The following is a 7,643-nucleotide window of genomic DNA, read 5'->3' on the forward strand; positions in this document are numbered from 1 at the left end:
AATAACTAACAGCAGACTACTCAAGAAATTGTAATGTGGGACATATCCAAGCAAACTTGTAGACACATTAGGACTTCAACCACAATATTCTTCAACTGAACCTTCAGAAAGAGTTAAAAAGCATACGCTGAAATACTGTTGTCTGTATAGAATAATCCTTGCATGAGCAAAGGCAGAGCCTTGGAGACAAACCAGCACAATCCAGCATACATACGACATAGCAAGGTTTTCAAGTCCTGATCTTTTCAGGCATTCTTAGACTCCCAGTTTCTGTTTTTCTAGTCTTTACTTGCATTTGTGCCACATTTATTTGTTTGTTTTTCATTTGCCTCTTTTCTTAGTATACAAACTCCATGAGGAAAAGGCTGTTTGGTTACTACTGTGCTAAATACTTATTAAATTAATGACATGAGCTGAATAATATAACACTGAAAATATAATGACCTTAAAATTCCTAAATTCTTATGATAAAGTATTAGGAGACACACTTATTAATAGAGATATAATTTAGACATTCTAAAGCAGTTTTACAATTGCTATAGAAATGCTGTAGGTAATTTACAGGCTAATTAAAATAGTTTTACAGTTTGAGACAACAGGCTTAATTTCTATGTGTGTTTCTATTTTCAATATGTTATTTTATCTTGAAAATTTGTTTACTATTGTGGAATCTTTATTGCTATCGCTGCAAACTTGTGATTAAATTGGAGAATAAAGACTGAGAGACCAAAGCTTCCTTTCATTCTAATTTTTACACCAATGATTTTACTCCTATAACAAATTTCTAATGAGTGCCCACATTGTGTCAGACACTGATAACAGAACTGAGGATTCAAGAAAAAATGTTATAATCACTGCTCTTGAGTATTTTCTGGCCAAATAAGGGAGAAAGACAAGGAAATCTGCAGTTGAGGCAGAGTATGGAAAGAGCTAGTATCAGGTATAGCACAGAATTAGACTCTAAGCAGAAATGGAGCAAGGGAATACTCCTCACCAAGACCGTAATTCAAAGGCTACATTGCTTTTGCCGTCCTGTAGTTAAACAGGGAACAATCTGCCTTGGTCTTCCTAAAATGGGAAAGGCACATTCATTCCCTGTAGACAAAGTTCTCTTTGGTTATCAAAGGGGAATCAAAGAAGACCTCCCAGTAGAGATAACTGATGGACTGAGTTCTCAAAGGACAAATAGAAGTTATCTACATGAGCAAATTAGCAAATTCCAAAATGTCCACAGTAATGTTTTTACCATGGAGACTAGTAATTTCTGCTAATTAAAATTGATTCTAAACAATTTGGTTCATATTTAATTTATGCATTTTTTTCCTTTTTATGCCTAAAAACAGCCTGTAATTAATAAGTTTTGTTTTAAATGTAAATGCTATCAATACTTTTTTTTTTCTTATTTTTTCACATATGTATTTCAGGAGCACAACAAGAACAATGAACCACATTTTTTTTTTTTTTTTTAGTAAAGCAAAAAGAAAGTTTTATTTGGCATATATTCAAAAGGGCAGAAGTGGGAATCGGACAACCATGCTGTCAGAGCCATGTCTGCCCGAGTCCAAAGAATATTACAGAATAGGTGAGAATGGAAAAACAGACAAGCATGCTGCCACAGCCATGTCCGCCCAAGTCCAAAGAAGGTTACAGAATCATCAGTATATATCAACATCACAAAATAGGTAGAATCATTGAAATCGTCACCTTTTCATTGATTGGCTAGAAATTGTAATCTTACGTTTTAAATCATCTTTCTTAACAATCATTGGTACAGGTTTCAGTTACGAAAGTCAAGAAGGTCTTCTTTGGTCCAACAATTCCTATTCACTAAATGTTAATAGAAAAAGACAAAAAGTGAGAAGTCCTTTGGATTAGGTTTTATTGCCCTTTTGTGAAAACTTCCTTAAAATAATTTTTGAGATTGTCCCATCTATTGTCTTATCTCCGGGCCCAGTTGATGTGTCTTTGTGAATCTGTGAGGGCCCAGCCCCAGCTGGGTCACATTTTTCCATGCTCATGGTCAGCGAACAATGATTCCAAATATTATTTCTAAATCATTCCCTCCTTTTGATCAGAGATTGGAGATAACACATCAAAGATCAATACCTGGACTTAGTCGAGCTCCTAGGTGGTAGCCATTGGAAGGCTCTTTAAACTCACGGTGCTGATTTTCCACTGGATACCATCTGGTTCTTCACCAGGTTATTAAGTAAGAGCGATGCTCCCATCAGTCGCATTGCCGGAGTGAGCAGACTCAATGTACATCAATGTTTTAGCCCGAGGCATTCTTTTGCCTTTTACGTGTGTAAGACAATAGAGGATAAATTTTATTATACCTAATACTATCAGGATGTAGACTAAGAATATTACTATTCCTTGTAATACTGATCTAGCCCATGTATTTATTCCTGATGGTAACCAACCAAACAAATCTGGTGTTTGTAACAGAGTGTGACAATGTGTAACCAAGTAGCTTGCTGTCTAATTCTATGTATATCTTGTCTACAGCACAGACTACACTAATTAAAAAAATCTGTGGCTATTTTGTTATGTTATGTCACCTTGGCTTCTGAGATCAGAGCTCACTGTTATACTTCCATCTCATCTGTTATTTGTCCCACAGTGACTGACAAATTTTCTTGAAGATTTCTCCAATTCAACTATACCATGAGTAGGAATTAAAGCTACCAACAATATCCTGAGTGTTGGACCAATGGGTTTTCTTCTGACTTTCATTTTACAATGTGTAACAATTTAACATTACCTTCCCGGTATTTACTAGCATTTGAACCACATTTTGAAACTGCTTGTACTTAAAGGTAAAATGCCTCGACTTCCTTGTAGATTTCAAACCCTAGAAGGTGTCTTCTATACTCCTTATGACCATTTTATCTTGGCTAAATTCAGATTCTTTTCTGTTTAAACTGATTTCAACACAACCAACAAAATCTTCCTCAAGAGATTCACTGTACCTTTTTCACCTTGCTGCCCCCAGACACAATTAACCAAGTTCTCCTCATGGACAATTTTTCTACCCTTATCTTCTTAAATCTCCTTGTTTTCTTAATTATTTTCTAATTGGTTCCCAACAAAATGTAAACTCCATGAGGGCAAGGACATTTATCTGTTTTACTCATTGATGTATCCCAAGCTCCTAGAACAATTCCAGGCACACACAGACACTCAACAAATATTTGTTAAATGAATAAATTCTTTACTCTTAGTAGTCTCTGTTGGTTCCCCCACTTCTCTACTTTCTTCTTTTTTCTCTTTTCACCAATTTTCAATTTCCATTTTCAGTGACATTATGTGGGTAAGGTTAAACTTATTAAAACATATGCATTGGTTGATCTAAAATTAAGATAGAAATACATGTTTACTGCAAAGTTTGGAGACTTGAAAAAATCAAAACCAAACCCATTGCTGTCCAGTTGATTCCGACTCATAGCAACCTAAAAAATTTAAAATACCTATAGTCTCAGTCTGTCAAGATATAACAAATGGTTACATTTTAGTGTATATACTTCCAGGTTTATTTTTGCTATGTATATATGCTGATCAATACTAATCAAATCACAAATAAACAGCTGGGAACATGCAGAATGAATTTGGTGAAAACAGAAAAGTCCAACTGAGATACAAGAGAGGAGCCCTTTCACATGCTAAATGAGACAAGAAAAGAGAGATCTTTGCCTTGCTATTTAAGATTTTAAAGTATTAAAATTTCGTTACTTTACTCGTTGATCCTGTTGGGAAGTACGACCTTATTAACCACTTTAGAGATCAGAAAATTGATCTGAGAAGCTGTCTTTGGAAGATAAAGCAAGACTTTCGTTTACCCTGCCCACTTAAGATAAAAGGGCTAATAGACAAAATAATGCTTCTTTGTCATTTTTTTTTCCAACTTGCTGTTATCATCAAAATGCCATTTAATAGTGTGATCCTGTCTCATTCTCATTGGAATTGCTGTTGATTAATCAATGAACACGTACTTTCTTCTGAATATAAGTGAAACCATTTGACCAAACTTTTTACCATAATTCATGAAAATCATGTTTATGCATTTCTTAGGACCTTGGATAGTAGATTTAGTCTAGAGATCTAATATGTGGCTAATTTGATACCTTTTTCCAACATATTTGTTAAGATGTATATGGTCTTCATTCAACTATCATTTTCATCCTTAATTCCCATCCACAGTAGTTATCTCTGTTAGTTGTTCTCTTGGTTACAGTAGATGCAAGATCATGAGTTTTAAGAGAGTCACGTGTATCCTTTCTGATTCCATCAAATGTCCACCTTCCTTCTTCTCAAAATGTTTGCTGTCTCCTCAAATAACTCACATCTATCCACCTCCAAACTTTACAAAAATGTTTTCTTCCCGTTTATATGAAAACACGCCTACATATCTACAGAGCATTACTGATGTTCACTTGGTGAAAAGAACACTGCAACTGAAACCCAAGGACCGGAATTCAATGCCTTATTCTCTATTTTGTAACCACATGACTTTAAGCAAATTCCTCTAAGTTTTTCTGGTCCTGAGACTTGGCAAATGAGAAAAGTAAATGAGATCATCTCTAAGGGCCTTTATGGTTCTTATATTTTACAATCCTATTATAAAGCACTCCAATTTACAAGGACCCTTAGAATTCTGTGTATTTAAATTTATTTTGTTCTTTTATTTTTGTTATTGCCCTTATTTTGGCATGATTTTTGGCATGTGCTTGTGTTTCTCTATAACCACTTTGATGGATAGGCACTCCTTCGTCTGTCCTTTGCAAAGCTGCATAATCTTTAGCAATGAAGTTAGTCAAGCTGATATAACTCATGACCTCCTTCATATTAGTAATTTCAATATAAAATTTGTGCAGCTAAAAACTTGGGCTCTGGAATTTTCATAAAATTCTATTTTGCTGTTATTAATGGCACTCTATTTACTTTGGAATTTTGCTGACAATGTGGACTTTTTCTGAACCAATAACTAGAGCACCATGTTAAAAAAAAGAAGAAGAAAGAAGGTGATATGGTGATATTTATATTTGTGCTGCCCTCTAATTCATGCTGTGTGTCTCACAATTCATCCTAGCATGAGACATGAGATTGAAGAACACTAGTGTCAAATAACTGCTTCGTGAGAAGTGTGTGATCTCAGTCCAGTTCAGAGCAGAGTGGTCCACCTGGAAAAACCCTCAGCCCAGTGGAAATGATCATCCTATGTGTTGTTGGTCTCATCCAACAAGCTCAAACCTGAATGGATCCACAAACCATAGGAGTCCTTTCAAGCTTCAAAGGGGTTCCTGCTGATTAAAGGTGAGGCCCTAACCACCTAGTCCCAAGAGTTCATGAATGATGACCTCCTTAAAAAGATCCTTTAGTCAGCTTTAAAAGAGAGCATTAAAATTAAATATAGTAAAACACAGAACAAGAAAAATTAAAAATAAGAAAAACTTAAGGTGCTCTAACTTTGCAGGACTTGAAGGCACTATCCCTCCTCTGCTGTACTGAGCAATCCAGTTTTATTAAATGACCCATAAAGAGAAAAACAACAAAGTAGGGAATATTTTTAAGGAATGGTTTTACTTTAGAAAATATTCTGAAGGTCTTTATTAGAAGAAAACAAATAATTCAATAGTTTAATTTTAGCACCATAACAAAATACTAGTTGGGTTTTGACATAATGTTGGTTTATATAGTTTGTAGGTACTTGATACACAATTAGTGATAATGATGATAGTGATAATTTTGATCTTGAAGGAATATAAAAATAGAACACTAAAAATCAAGTTTCTCCCTTGGGTTTAGGAGATCATATTTACTATCATTTTAAAAATCGAAGTATTGTCTGTAAGAAATATATGTCATCTTATCACACAAGAATAAAATTAACCAATTAAGTTTACAGAATCATTAATATTAAGAAAAACATTGGTTCAGGACTTACTTTTTTCCTCCAGAATTCAAAGGATTAAAGCCAAAGCTACATTAATGTGGTCACAATATTTCCAACCTGATGGCTAAATGGATTATTTTTACACATATTTTTAGACATACACAATCTTTTGAAACAGTAACTTAAATAATGAGATCTTTGTGCCACCTTTGAAGAACTTGGAGTACATTTCCTGATAATTTCTTTTTTAAGTTTAAAATTATGTACTCTGATTAAAAAAATAATAAAGCATCTAGATTTTAGTTTAGTAACTAACTGTGGAGTTCTAGCCTCTCAGAACTACGTCGGGTCTTGTTTGTTCACTTTTTTCCTTCTTTTGATTTATCTTTATTTATTTTTTCTTTCTCTTTCTTTTATCTGCATGATAAACTCTGGGTTATGTCTTGCTGAGGCTTCAACACTAGATTTAATGAAGTGGCTGAACTTTTAACCTTTGAGCCTAACACATTTTAAACTATCGCCAAAATCCAGTGTACTTTTTTCTGTAGTTCTGTGTCAGATACAGTGAAAGTAAGCCTTTTAGCATATGAGACTTTATTTACCCAGGCTCCTTGTAATAGCAAATGCAGGTGACTTCATTTTTTTGCTGGTCTTTTCAAGATACTCAGGAAAAAAAAAAAAAAAGGCTGGAACCCCCTAGTCTCCTCCTCAATCCGGTTCCTCTATTAGTAATTTGTCAGCAAAAAAAGAATTCCTGGGTGTCAGCTTCCAGTGAAAATTTATTTATTCATAATTAGATTTCAAACTTCCCAAAAGAAAAGGATTGTGTTTTTACCAGGTCATTTTATGTCTTCCAAGCTCAACGTATCTATGCAGCTATAGTCTGCCTGCGTATCAGAACAAGCAGCATTTCAGACTGTTGGGATCCTGTAGGGGTGATCAAAAAGAAAGAACATTTTTAAAAATGTAGAATTTATACTTACTTCTTCCTCTTAGTGCCATCAAACACTATAAATTTCATTCCAAGCTGTATCTTTCCGTAGGGAACTGAAAACGGGTAGTTCTCTGTCTTATTTGTTGGAGGAATAATTTGATGAGCAGCGAACACTAGAGGGGGAGCTTAGCCGTTCAGGAGACTGAAAGCCTCAGACCCTCTGGGAGAGAATCAGAATGATAGTAGAGCTCCTGATTTAAACGAGTCAAGTTATGGTTTGGTCAGCCATGGTTCAGAAGTCAAAAGGTCAAGGATGGTAGGCAGCCAATTTATTGTCATTTTCCAAAAAGATAAGGATTCATAATCAGAATTGAGAAGTTTTGCTGCTGCTCATTCCATGAGATGAATATTTTAATTTAAAATTTTTTTTATTGTACTTTAGGTGAAAGTGTACAGAACAAATAGTTTCTCATTAAACCATCAGTCCACATATTGTTTTATGACATTGGTTAACAACCCCACAAGATGTCAACACTCTCCTTTCTCGACCTTCGAGGGACTTTTTTTTTTTTGGTGAAAATATATGTAGCCAAAGATACACCATTTCAAAAATTTCTACATGTACAATTGAGTTACGTCAATTACATTCTTCCAGTTGTGCTGCTATTCTCACTTTAGATGAAGGTTTACAGAACAAAATAGTTTCTCATTATAGAGTTAGTACACATATTGCCCTATGACAATGGTTAACAACTCCACGACCTGTTGACACTGTCCTTTCTCAACCTTGGGTTCCCTATCACCAGCTTTCCTGTC

Source organism: Trichechus manatus, unplaced genomic scaffold, assembly GCF_000243295.1.
Source record: "Trichechus manatus latirostris isolate Lorelei unplaced genomic scaffold, TriManLat1.0 scaffold00032, whole genome shotgun sequence".
NCBI classification, from domain to species: domain Eukaryota; kingdom Metazoa; phylum Chordata; class Mammalia; order Sirenia; family Trichechidae; genus Trichechus; species Trichechus manatus.